General features: G+C 45.9%; 1 long non-coding RNA gene and 1 pseudogene across 1 annotated transcript; one reads left to right on the plus strand and one right to left on the minus strand.

The window, feature by feature from the left end:
- Nucleotides 1-392: 392 nt before the first annotated feature.
- LOC131491294 (RNA transcription, translation and transport factor protein-like) lies at nucleotides 393-2,158 on the plus strand (annotated as a pseudogene).
- An 8,887-nt stretch (nucleotides 2,159-11,045) lies between these two features.
- Nucleotides 11,046-14,181, minus strand: LOC131505281 (uncharacterized). The gene is made up of 2 exons (XR_009258345.1): nucleotides 14,050-14,181; nucleotides 11,046-11,358 (listed from the first exon to the last, which is right to left on the minus strand). It is a non-coding gene; the product is annotated as an uncharacterized LOC131505281 (long non-coding RNA).
- Nucleotides 14,182-14,209: the final 28 nt, after the last annotated feature.

A 14,209-nucleotide genomic window follows, 5' to 3' on the forward strand; every position in this document is an offset into this window, starting at 1 on the left:
TTCCTTCGCTCTCCCTAGTTTCTGGAGGTGGCCATCAATCATTGGTGTCCCTTGGCTCATAGCTGCCTACTCTCGTTTCTGCTTCTGTAGTCCCGTGGTGTCTCCCTGTGTGGCTGTCTCTTCATATCCTCTTCTTACAAGGACCCACCCTGTTCCAACATGACCTCCTCTTAACTAATCATACCCACGATGACCCTCTTTCCAAACAAGGTCACATTCTGAGGTTCTGGGAGTTAGGACTTCAACATATCTTTTGCCAGGGGTGGCGATTGATAGAGATTGATTACGTCTTTAGGGGAAGGGCAAACAAAGGACAGAAGTCGAGCGTTCACACACTGATTTCTATGAGCAGACGGTAGTCAGATGAACTGGGTAGGGAACGCAGGAAGAGAATGGATTTCAGGGAGAAGGTGGTGAGTTTTATTTTGGACGTCAGTTGCCTTCCGGGCCGCACAGGCTGTGTGGGACAGCTCTGGGGGTCCTTTGACAATCCACACCTGGAGATCTAGCCGCCTTTCTCTGTTTGCTTCACTTCCGTGAATAACCCTAATCAAAAGATCTTGTCCAGACAGAGCTGAAGAGTGGCAGAATACGCCACCCCAGTATACGCCACTTTGGCATAGGATTATTGTAAGCTAAAGACACTTGAAAAACAGAAGGTACAAAGGACAGTCTGCTCCCCGCCCCCCCCCCCACCACCCTTTTCTTTCTGAAAGCAGGAGATAAAATTCCCATGTGAAAGATGTCCTCCTATGCCAGGAGGAAAGAAAAATTCTGATCACCAAGGATGGAGAGTAATTCTGTCCAAACAGACCTTGTCAAAATAATTCTTACCTTCCCTTGGCCCCCCCCATATACTTCAGTTACTTTTCCACAACTGTCTCCCTTTGCTCAACCTGGTATGTAAGCCCTTGGGCCTTTCTGCTTTTTGGATCTTCATTTTCCTCTGGGGGCTCCCATGGCCACGTAAACATCCACGTGCCTTTCTCCTGTTAATCTGTCTTGGTCAACTTAATTCTCAGGTCTGGCCGGAAACCCAGATGGAATGGAGGTGAAGCTTTGTCTCCCCTACAGAGCCTTTAAGGCTCAAGACCTGAATTTAAGAGTTAAGAAATGAGAGAGTCCTAGGTGAGGCAAGGTGCAGGGTGTAGCCACTTAGGGGAAGCAGACGTAAAAGTCACTGGTATCGAGGGTCACAGGACTAGCAGGTTGCCCTTGCCGTGTCACTGGCGGCCTGTGCTGCCCACTCCTCTTCACCTCTCCCGTCACCGGCAGAAGCCCAAGGTAAAAGAGTGAGAAGCTAGGACCATGCCGCAAGCATGCCAGCTTCAACTGCAAAGACGATACACGATTCGGAAACTTTATTATTTAGCCCAAAGACCAGGAAATCAGACACTACAGGATCGAAGACAGAAGTAATTTAAGAAGCATCCACAGCAGAGACTGGCCCAGTGTCTCTGAAAAGTATTTCAGAGATGTTAACTGTCCTTTCAAGATTCAAGATCGCCAAGAAGCAACAGACTGCCTTCTTGGGTTAGCTGTCCGATTTGAACACGGAGATAATGCTGAAAAATACAAGAACTTGGTACCAGATAATGCAAAACGTATTGGTGGTGCAACAAAAAATGCAAAACCATCCATCAGTCTGGATGTAAATAACTCTGGTCTTCGGGCTGGTGCCATGGCTTTGGTTAACCTTCTTGGGGAAGTCAGGGTGACGACCTGGTCGTGCTTATGGCGATTTACAGCTCCTGACGGCAGGATGCGGTTGCCAAAGCAAATCAAACAAAAGAGGGCCTGCCTGGCGCCTTAGATAAGACTATCTCAAAACAGGAAGTGCAGTTCTTAGGAAAGCTGCTCAAATTCTGCTATCTCTGCACCTGGAAGAGCTCAGAGAGCTACAGACAAAAATTCATGAAATCATAGCAGCTGTTCAGGTGATTCTTGTGGATCCAGAGACCAAGGTGGGGGCAGTAAGGTGGGGGGGGGGGGGGCCGGTGGCAGCGGGAAGACAAACCAAGACCGGGGAAAGTTGGAGGATGAACATTTTAGGATTTCAGCTTTTCACCTGCTTCGTGCAACTGGGAATCACGTACACTCTGGCATGCGTTTGGAAACCCAATGCCACCTTTTCCAGGGAGGGACCCCGGAAAATTGAGGATGTTCTAGAGATTGACCGTCATTGCTTTTTCTTTAATAAAGTTCAAGAAAGTGGGGCGCCTGGGTGGCTCAGTCGGTTGAGCGTCCGACTTCAGCTCAGGTCACGATCTCACACTCCGTGAGTTCAAGCCCCGCGTCGGGCTCTGTGTTGATGGCTCAGAGCCTGGAGCCCGCTTCGGATTCTGTGTCTCCCCTTCTCTCTGCCCCTCCCCTGCTCATGCTCTGTCTCTTTCTGTCTCAAAAATAAATAAAAACATTAAAAAAAAATTTTTTTTTAAATAATAAAGTTCAAGAAAGTGGGGAAAAGAGAAAGGAGCTACCAGGGTGGACGTGGAATGGACCATCTGCATAGACATTGAAGACGCAGAAGGAGGCTCAGAGCCAGGTGCCCAATACAGCAACACCAACAGAAGTAATCATCACTAACGTTTATCGAGTGCCTACCGTGGGCCAGCACTGTGCTGAGTGTTTGCATGTATCTTCATCCCATTTAATCTTTCTTTTCTTTCTTCAGGTCTCGGCTTAAATGGCACCCCCCCCCTCCAGACCCCCTCCCCAATGTAGGCCCTCTTTATTCTCTACCTCAAGCCCTTCACAGAATATACACCGATTGATGATTATTTGTTTACTTTCTAGCTAAATGAGCATGGAATGCCAAGGTATTATTTCTATCCCATTTTACATCTAAGGCAAGGTAAGTTCAGATATTAAGTAATTTGCCCAAGATCATAGCCCATAGCTACAAAGTGGCATGCCTGAAACCGGAGCCCGGGAATACCTGACTCCTCAAGCCTACATTCTGGATGATACCACCTCCAAAAAATCTGCAATGGATGAGAGGAAATAACCTAGGAAGAGGACAGGGCAGAGGTGGGTGAACTGGATGATAGGAGAGCGGAAGGAACAAGGCCTTCATGCTAGAAATGGTTCAGAAGCGGCACTGGGAAGGAAGGAGGGCTCTTAACCCAAGTCCTGCCCCAGGGATTGGAGAAGTGGGCAACGAGGAGCATCTTTTTGAGAAAGCTACAGACAGAAAACTTTCAGAGGAGTAGTCAAACCCCTCAGCCTAGGTTTAAGGACCTGCTAAGCTAGACCAAACTCCCTTTCATAATTTCTCCATACTCCGTTTATTTTCTTTTAATTTTTTAATGTTTATTTATTTTTGAGAGAGAGACAGAAACAGAGACAGAGCCTGGTGGGGGAGGGGCAGAGAGAGGGAGACAGAATTCAAGGCAGGCTCCAGGCTCTGAGATGTCAGCCCAGAGCCCGACGCGGGGCTCGAACTCATGAGCAAGATCATGACTTGAGCCCAAGTCAGACACTCGACCGACGGAGCCCCCCGGGGGGCCCCTCAATACTCCATTGAAACACGTCTTGCATATTTCTCCCTCCAAGCCTCTGAGCTTGTCATTTCTCCCACCCCAAATGCATTCCTCTATCTCTTCTTCACGGCCTCTTCTGCTTCGAGCCTACCCAGTTTCGAGTCACGGCTCAGGTTCGATTCCTCCACATAGCCCTCTCCTAAAGGCACCAGCCTCAACCAGCCTCACAATTCGTGCTGTTCTCTGCACGGTCCACTTGGCCTACGCCACTGACAGAGACCGACTAGCCTTTCTAGTGTCCCCGCAGCACCAAGGGGTATGCTGCTTCCCAGATAGCCATTTACTGGCTGATACCTGGCTGTGGAGGAGAGGGAAGATGAGTTGGCAATGTAGAGCTCGCTATTACTTGGAAGCCCAAGGTTCTTACCGCCCAGTATCAGCTTCCAGCCACCTCCCATTGGCCCCACTAAGGTCCTGCCTGCTTGATTTTGAATTATAATTTTTTTAAATGTTTATTTATTTTTGAGAGAGAGAGAGAGAGAGACAGAGCATGAGTGGGGGAGGAGCAGAGAGAGAGGGAGACACAGAATCCAAAGCAGGCTCCAGGCTCCGAGCTGTCAGCACAGAGCCCGACGCGGGGCTCAAACCCCCGAACCGCAAGATCATGACCTGAGCTGAAGTCGGACGCTTAACCGACGGAGCCACCTAGGCGCCCCTGATTTTGAATTATAATTTGAAGCAATTTGTCAACCCTGCACAGCAAACTTTAAAGGAGTTCACTTGGCCTCCAGAGACACTGTTCTTGAGTTAATCCCAAGCTAACAACCTAGTCGAGTGTGTTAGTAAACTACACAGCTTGCCAACTAATATCAAGTCAAAAACAGAAGCAAACAGAGTGCTTGCAAGGGGTGTTGCTCAATAGGGATTTTTTGGCCTGAGGAAACTTCCAAGACACTGAAGTACAAGGACCCAGAACTAAATAAATTTCTGCTGAGCCCTCCTGAGTCTATTCTGAACAAAGTTTAGAAGACGCAAAACAGCCACAGATCTTCTTTCTCTGTGGAAGTTTTAAAATATGGTGCAGAATACTAACTCCTACCAACAAAGAAAATCATTCACAAACACAAAGGGCAATTACCAAAGAACCTAGAGACATGATTCTTGTCCCAGTTCTTCCCTGGATGATGCCTGTCCCTGTCCCTCTCTGGATCTCAGTTTCCACATCTGGAAAATGAGGAAGTGGAACCATATAATCTCCAAGGGACCTTCCAACCATAAAATTCTTTAACTGCTTTCTGCTCTCCTTGTTACAAAACATCCCATTATTAAATGAAGACCATTAATCATAGGTTATCCTCGGGGCCACCACCATGACTGTTCAGGTTGCACACTGAGCAAATCCAGAGGTCACCATTCACATTATACTCTGTGTAAATTATACCCCTGTGTTGGGTGGTATATAACCTAAACATCCATACATGGCAACCTTGATGATACTCTTCAATCTTATAAATATTTAATGTTTCACTTTTTATTTTCTTAATACCCATTGTTTCCCTACCATGGGTCCCTACCAGCAGAGATAAAACTACATTAATAACGATACTGAACAAAGTACTCTCAAGGATTAACTCTTGCTCATGGTTAGCATACATATATTTAAACCCGATGAAATCCTGTGATTATCATCTTTATCCTTCAAATAAGGGATATTGAGGAAACTGCCCAGGATTCCGCTAGAAAGTGGCTGGGACAAGAATTCAGACCCACCTCTGACTCCAAAGTTCATTCTCTTTTAACTCCACTGTCCATCTCACCTGCTGGATGCTTTGGAATCCCCCCACAAACCTGACACTCTTGGGACATCAGTGAACAAGTCATTCAATTAGCTGGAAATGGCAGTGATCCAGCATAAACACACTGGAAGGAAAGTCGGCACCCACCAATTTCCATCCCGATCTTGTCACTAACTACAGATGTTTTTGCCTCTCTGTGGGCCTCAGTGTTCTCATCTGTCAAATAGGGGTGATGGCTTGGGTCCTTTTTAGGATATGCAAGTAGTAGCAATTCCTATAGCGACAACTATTTAGCTGTTTGCATTTTTTGACTTTTAAAGTGTATTAGTCTTTTGGGCTCCAACTAAACTCCTGTGCCTCTCTTATGATGACTATAGCCACCAAGGAGAATTCCTTGTGGTCCCTGCTTCTTTGGGCCTCCCTAAGGGCACTGCTGTGCTTTCCTCCTCACCCTCAAGACCCCAGATCCAAGAGTTGATTCCATACAATTGGTAGCCTTTGAGACACTCGCTTATTATCATCAACCCTTGTTTCCTTCCCTCTCACGTCTCCAGCTTGTTGGGGATCTTTCCCAATGGATCACGCATTGCATTCCCAAAGAGGGTCGATGTGAGAATCACTGTCCAGCAGAGGTGAAGCGTTTGCTCTTTCACAGACGCTGTCTTTTGATTTGACATCGCTCGATAGAACTAGAAGACATCTGAATGAGCAAATGCCCAAGTTTCAAACCCAGACCCAGTTTTCCCTCTCACTACGAATGGTCAAGTCACTGTGGGCATGATGATGAGGGTGGACACAAGTTGAGATCTAAATAAGATTAAGAACATGTGTGCATTATTGCCCAAGTACAGCTAATATTTTATGCTCCATAGTACTTGGATGCAAGATACAAACCGTTTCCTTATTTTTCTACACCAAAGTATAGCTGGCTCTGAACTCTTACTTATCAGGATGGGAAAATGTAATCCTAGTTGCATAGAGGCCCACATCCTTCTCAGAATTGTACTTGGGTATCAGAGCATTTAGGCAATCCTGAAATTTGGGGGAAGATTCTCTGTCTTCGTTCTATCCAAGTTGACAGTAAGATGCTCATTACCCAAAATGATATGGCCCATTAAAAGATGACAGCCCACAGAGTGCCTGGGTGGCTCAGTCGGTTGAGCGTCTGACTTCGGCTCAGGTCATGATCTCGCGGTTTGTGGGTTCGAGCCCCACATCAGGCTCTGTGCTGACAGCTCAGAGCCTGGAGCCTGCTTCGGATTCTGTGTCTCCCTCTCTCTCTCTGCCCCTCCCCAGCTCATGCCATGTATCTGTCTCTCAAAAATAAATAAACATTAAAAAAAAAAAAGTTGACAGCCCATAGCATCCACTTCCTCCATGCCCAGCCCAGCCATAGAGACCCCACTCATCCCCAAACCCTCATGATGCTTAGGGTTTGAACCCCAGGGCTCCAACGCCACACTCAAATCAGAGGAGCTGCCCGTCCTGGAGTGCTGAATGATGACTGGCCAGGCACTGGTCTCTGCCACTCTTGTGACCACCACAGCCACCAAGGAGAGTTCTCTGCGGTCCCTGCTTCTTTGTGACTCCAGCCCAGGCTATCCAAATCCTGAAAAGAGGTATGTGATGTGTTAAGCCTAGATCGCAGGTTCACACCTTAGCTGCAAGGGAGGCTGGGGAAAAAAGCGTCCGCTTCTATAGCATCTAAACTGTGAGGCAGGTTTTCCTTCTCAGTGAGACACATAAAGTCGGGAATCCCCCGAACAGGAAATAAGAACAGCAAATGTCTACCCAGTTTCAAGCTGTGGATCTTGGGGAAACCCCTGGTCTTCTCTTAGCCTCAGCTTCCTCAGTCAAAAATAAGGATAATAATACGTACTTCACAGGGTGAAAGTCCAGGAGACAAAGACAAACCTGAGGGATTTGCCGCCCCCACCCCCGCCCCCACCGTCTCGTGGGTATGGCAAGATTGGGAAAAAGAAGACTGGAAACCAGGAGAGAGTTGAACCCATAAGGAGCACAGCTAGAGGTGATTATGTTTTGATCATCAGGGCAAGGAACTAAGCTGGAATGCCCATTAAAAATGGGTATGGTGGGGCGCCTGGGTGGCTTAGTTGGTTGAGTGTCTGACTTTTGCTCAGGTCAGGATCTCGCGGTTCGTGTGTTCGAGCCCTGCATGAGGCTCTGTGTTGACAGCTCAGAGCCTGGAACGTGCTTCGGATTCTGGGTCTCCCTCTCTCTCTGCCCCTCCCTCCTCCTCAAAAATAAATACACATTTCAAAAGAATTCTTTAATAAAGAAATAATTAAATAAAAATGGGTATGGTCCAGGGGCACCTGGCCAGTTCAGTTGGCAAAACATGTGATGCTTTACCTAGGGGTTATGAGTTCAAGCTCCAGGTTGGGTGTAGAACCCACTAAAAAAAATTTTTTTAAGAAACAAATAAAAGCGGGAATGGTCCAGAAGTTATTCCATTCCAACAGTTATCAGTGAGCAAAGAGGATTCTAGAAAGCATCAGACTTAAAGAAAGGAAAAAGAGAAAGAAACAGATGCTCTAAAGTGGGACACACTGTGCATAGGAGCCAGGAGAGAGGAAAGTCAAAAGATGGGCAGAGGTCATCTTGCCCTAAATCAGAACCCAGTAACACCTTGAACTTTTCACTGAGAGCTCCAAGTCACCTGATCCTCCCACATGCCAGCAGGCTGGCCGGTCACCAAGTCACATAGTCGTGAGTACAGTAAGAGTAAATAATTAAATCTCTGTGTCTTTGCCTTTTGTGCCTAAGTTCTCTCCATGTGAAAAATAAACCTAATGCGATTTTTCCCCATAATCGTGGGCCTCTTCTCATGTTCCAGATACAGAAATAAATACCAAGTGGTTATGAAATATGGTTCCAAGAAGAACATTAATAAGCTTGTTTACTGGTATTTTTTAAATCTCTGCAATAATCTGAGCCCAAAAATAACAAGAAAACTATAATTACACACAATGAGTGTATATATGTACATGCGTATGTGTTTAAAAAAAACTCCCTACACAATTCTTTGTTACCATATATTTATAAGCCATAGTGATAATATACACAAACTCTATATAAGGAGGGTGAATTGGTAGAATCTTTCCAAAGCGTATTTTGATCATATATATTAAGTTCTTAAAATTCATATTCTTTGACCCACCAAGTCAACACTTAGGAATGTGTCCCAACCAAAATGTACAAAACGTTGGATATGCAATGACGTTCCTCTCGCGGTGAGTTTTAATAATGAAAATTTCGGGGGAGGGTAAATGCAAAGATCCAGCATTTTACTGAATGATTAAAGTCTTTTCTATTTTATAGCCTGGTGTTTTTCTTTAATGTGGGGAAATACACGTAATATAACAATTTACCATGTTAACCATTTTAAAGTACATCAGTAGGAAGAGGTAGGGTTATTATTGTCCCACCATGGGGGTTGGGAGGAATATGTGTGGAACCCAGGTGATCTAGTTAGATCCCTCTGGACATCTCTTAACAGTTGTACTGTGAAGGGACAAGTGCTGTCACCCTGGCCTGAGAAGGATATAAAAACAGGGAGGGGGACAAAACAGAAGAGACTCATAAATATGGAGAACAAACTGAGGGTTGCTGGAGGGATTGTGGGAGGGGAGATGGACTAAATGGGTAAAGGGCATTAAGGAATCTACTCCTGAAATCATTGCTTCACTATATGCTAACTAACATGGATGTAAATTTTTCAAAATAAAAAATAAAGTTAAACAATAAAAAAAACATATAATTGAAAATCATGAGTTAAATGGCTGCTAAAACTGTAACATTCTACTATGTGAGTTTTTTTCTTTGCTTTTCTGTGAGAAAAGTGCCTGGCATTGAAGTGCTCAATAAGTGTTAGCTATCATCATCAAGATTATTTCAGGCTTCTGTTACTGGCAATTGAACCCAATTTATACTTGCTACAGCAGCTATTAAAAACTGTATTTACTGGGGCGCCTGGGTGGCGCAGTCGGTTGAGCGTCCGACTTCAGCCAGGTCACGATCTTGCGGTCCGTGAGTTCGAGCCCCGCGTCGGGCTCTGGGCTGACGGCTCGGAGCCTGGAGCCTGTTTCCGATTCTGTGTCTCCCTCTCTCTCTGCCCCTCCCCCGTTCATGCTCTGTCTCTCTCTGTCCCAAAAATAAATAAAAAACGTTGAAAAAAAAAAATTTAAAAAAAAAAAAAAACTGTATTTACTGGGGCGCCTGGGTGGCACAGTTGGTTAAGCGGCCGACTTCGGCTCAGGTCATGATCTCACGGTCCGTGAGTTCGAGCCCCGCGTTGGGCTCTGTGCTGACAGCTCAGAGCCTGGAGCCTGCTTCGGATTCTGCGTCTCCCTCTCTCTGACCCTCCCCTGTTCATGCTCTGTCTCTCCCTGTCTCAAAAATATATCAAACGTTAAAAAAAAAATTTTAAAAAAACTGTATTTATTAAAACTATTTAATGGCCAGGGAAGATATTCTTTATAATCTATCTGGTGGAAAAAAAAAAAAAAAACCCATGTTATGAAACTATACAGTATGACTCCAATTTTAACAATTAGGTACATGCATAGAATGCATAAAAGTGTTAATACTAATGAATTCTGAGTTGTAGGATCACAGGTGATATTTGTTTTCATTTTTAATACTTTTTTAAGTTTATTTATTTTATTTGTAGAGAGAGAGGCAGACAGAATCCTAAGCAGGCTCCGCACTGCCAGCACAGAGCCCGAACTCTGTGCTGTGGGCCTCGAACTCAGGAACCACGAGATCATGACCTGAGTCGAAACCAATAATCGGACACTTAACCGACTGGAGCCACCCAGGTGCCCCTGTTTTCTTTATAGTAAAGAAATTATTTCGGAAATTAAAAAAAATTTTTTTTAATGTTTATTTATTTTTGAGAGACAGAGAGTATGAGCAGGGGAAGGGCAGAGAGAGGGGGAGACACAGAATCTGAAGCAGGCTCCAGGCTCCAAGCTGTTAGTGCAGAGCCCAATGTGGGGCTCGAACCCATGAACCTCGAGATCACGACTTGAGCTGAAGTTGGACACTCAACCGACTGAGCCCCCCAGGCGCCCCTCGGAAATTTTTTAAATACATGCTGGACACTTAGAACTACGAAAAATGTTATTTTAAGATATTAAAATGAGGCCAAGATATACCAAGTAATTTTTTCTTACCTTAAGCAAATTCAAGGTAGCAATCTATGTGCTAATAGATTATCTAAGGAATATGATGAACACATGTGCATATTCACAGTGTCTTCACCCTCAGAGCAGAACTAGTGAGAGCCAGAGGTTATAAGAACCTGAACACAACTGATAATGTGTACATAATGTGTGTGCTCCAAAATTCCCAACCCACAAATAAGGAATGTTTAAATCTTCCTCAGTCTGGGGAACTTGGCCTGTTGCCTACTCATTAGTGAGAAGGCTCATAGGAAAATCAGGCATGTCTTATGAAATAAATTTAAAAAGCATGCTTCTAATTGACTGTTTGCCCACGGAGACAGAGGCCCAGGGCTAAGCACCGTCTGTGACAATCATCTGAATTCAACGGTTACCCCAGTAAAGTTAATCTTGATATATTGACGCAAGGTTTGGGTTCTGCTGATGGAGACGGGCTCATCATTCCAAGGCCTTAGCACCTGGATTTTGTGTTTGTGAGTCTCCCTCTAGCAAATAGCACAACTCACTCAGGCATGACGTCTATGCTACGGCCCGTAAATCAAGAAAGAGCAGTCTCAGGATCAAGGAAGTTCATAGTTGTATTATTGTACGTTTTGGTCTTCTTTGTGTGGTTCTGAGGATACTACCCAAGGAAAGTGGTTTTCTGACATAAATCCCAATAAAACATAATTTCCTCAAGAAGCAGCACAGTGCTAACAGACCATTTTCCGAGATTAACGTTTGGTCTTCGAAAAAATTACCAGTCCGGGTATTTTGTGTGCTCGGAGTGAAATGTGGTGCTTTTATGGCAAACCGTCCTCAAGCTCCTGCTGGCTGAAAGACGCTGGCTTTCTCTGCTTTTTCCAACAGCATCTTTTTTGAGGCTCTGGGATTCTAAAACACAAAAGATCAAAGGGGCACTTGGTATGTGAAGCCGAAAGCAATTCCAATTAGTAAATATTCACACCTCACCTGCTCCCATTATTTCTCAAACATTATGATGGGGCGCCTGGGTGGCGCAGTCGGTTAAGCGTCCGACTTCAGCCAGGTCACGATCTCGCGGTCCGTGAGTTCGAGCCCCGCGTCAGGCTCTGGGCTGATGGCTCGGAGCCTGGAGCCTGTTTCCGATTCTGTGTCTCCCCCTCTCTCTGTCCCTCCCCCGTTCATGCTTTGTCTCTCTCTGTCCCAAAAAATAAAATAAACGTTGAAAAAAAAAAAATTAAAAAAAAAAAAAAAAAAAAACATTATGAGTAATGACAATAATGGCTAACATTTAGAACAGCCTTCACGGGCATATGCCACCTGTGCAGTTACACAGGGCACCACACTCAAAACAACCTTGCATTTGGGGGCGCCCAGGGGGCTCAGTCGGTTAAGCATCTGACTTCGGCTCACGTCACGATCTCACAGTTTGTGGGTTCGAGCCCCGCGTCGGGCTCTGTGCTGACTGCTCAGAGCCCGCAGCCTGCTTGGGATTCTGTCTCCTCCTCTCTCTCTGCCCCTCCCCCACTCGTGCTCTATCTCCATCTCTCTCTCAAAAAATGAATACATCGGGGCGCCTGGGTGGCGCAGTCGGTTAAGCGTCCGACTTCAGCCAGGTCACGATCTCGCGGTCCGTGAGTTCGAGCCCCGCGTCGGGCTCTGGGCTGATGGCTCGGAGCCTGGAGCCTGTTTCCGATTCTGTGTCTCCCTCTCTCTCTGCCCCTCCCCCGTTCATGCTCTGTCTCTCTCTGTCCCAAAAATAAATAAAAAACGTTGAAAAAAAAAAAATGAATACATTAAAAAAAAAAAAAACCAACCCTGCACTTGGCTTAGTGCTCTGCTATTGTCTGTCATCTTAATAATTTTTGAATATTTTTTTTCTCTACTCTTTCTTTCTTTTTAGAGAGAGAGAGAGTGTGTGTGTGTGTGTGTGTGTGTGTGTGTGTGTGCGAGCGAGGGAGAAGGGCAGAGGAAAGACAGAGAGAATCTTAAGCAGGCTCCACAGTCAGCATGGAGCCTGATGAGGGGCTCAATCCCTTGACCTTGGGATCACCACCTGAGCCAAAATCAAGCATCAGATGCTCAATGAGCCGAGCCAGCCAGGCACCCCTTGTTTTATTTTCTATGAAAACGTTAAGTTCCATGTTTTTCACCCCTGAATTTCCAGCATCTAGCACAATGTCTGACACATGATGGGTAATTAATAAGTGTTTTAACAAACTGTGTCCAAAGCTTCTTGGAAAACATAAGTGCAGGAAAACAATAGCTCTGCTACAGAGCAGAGCCGACCATCACCACCCTTGTCACGTAACTGCTTTGGATTGAAGCAAAAATAATGCTTTTATTGCCTTGTATAAAATAAAAGTTCATATAATCAAACAGTACTTGAGTTCCTGCTATCTGTTTGACATTATGCTACATGCCAGAGGCATTTTAATAAGTGATCCCGCATCTCCAAAAATTGAGTCTGATAGAGCAGGGAGTGGTTCTCAATGTCTGGTAGGGGTCCCCAGGACCCTTTCAAGGGATCAAAACTATAGTAAACATTACTTATCTTTTTCATTTGCACAGTCTTTCACAAGCAGAGAGCGGAGCTTCCCAGGGGCCACAGGATGCGTGATGAAGGACAGTGGGCTGTGTGCTTGTGTGTTAATGCGCCCTAAAATTTCCTCTGTTTTAAATTCTAGTTCAGTAGGGGCGCCTGGGTGGCTCAGTCAGTTAAGCGTCCCACTTCGGCTCAGGTCATGATCTCACAGTCTGTGAGTTCAAGCCCCGCATGGGGCTCTGTGCTGACTGCTCAGAGCCTGGAGCCTGTTTCAGACTCTGTGTCTCCCTCTCTCTCTGACCCTCCCCCGTTCATGCTCTGTGTCTCTCTGTCTCAAAAATAAATAAACGTTAAAAAAAAAATTAAATTCTAGTTCAGTAAATATTAGTTAACTCTAACCCACACAAACAAAACCCTTTGGGGTCTTCCATAATTTTTAAGGGCGTAAAGAGATTCTGAGACCAAAAGTTGAAAGGACTATTGCGACACAGGCCGTTAGCAACAAGGGCTAGCTGTGGATGACAACGGAGACTAAAATGTGAGGTTTGCGGTCCAATCAAAAGGTTGAGAAGGGCCTTTGATCAAGAGGCAACAGGGTGGGCAGGTGGAAGAAGGGTGTGAGAAGGGTGTGAGCGAGGGGCAGCCCTGGCACAGGCCCTCTGGGAGTGCACCCACGGCGTGCTGAAAGCCCTGGAGAGGCAGGCCCACCTCCTCTCAAGGACACACACTTCCTTCCCTTTCATACTCAATACCAGCGGCTGATCAGCAATCTAATAAAGGCCAGGGCATTACTTGGACCAGACAGGAAACCGTATGGCAATCTCTCTCAAGTCTAAGGTTTAAAACTCCGTCTAAGTTGGCAATAACTGTAAAGTTTGGCGTAGGGGTTAAAACGTCTGTTCCCTCACTTGGGGTGAACAGGGGAAGGAAAGGAAAAACCGCTGCAAGGCAGAAAAGGGCGGGAAAATAAAGCACCAAAGAAAGAAAGAGCGGGCTTGGGGGAGGGGAAAGACACAGCTCAAGAAGCCAATGAATGAGACCGAGGCTGCCGCACGTACCCTAGCCGCCCGCCTGCGCAGGCGTACGTCGGGTGATCTCGCGGGAAAGAACCGTTGCCGGTCCAGGCGTTGCGCCCAGGTGGGGGGGTGGGGGGTGGGGGTGGAGGCGGGAGTGAAGTCTCGCGAGAAGAGGAGGTTTCGTAGCGGAGCCCTCTGGCTG

This window comes from Neofelis nebulosa, chromosome 2, assembly GCF_028018385.1.
Source record: "Neofelis nebulosa isolate mNeoNeb1 chromosome 2, mNeoNeb1.pri, whole genome shotgun sequence".
Classification (NCBI taxonomy): domain Eukaryota; kingdom Metazoa; phylum Chordata; class Mammalia; order Carnivora; family Felidae; genus Neofelis; species Neofelis nebulosa.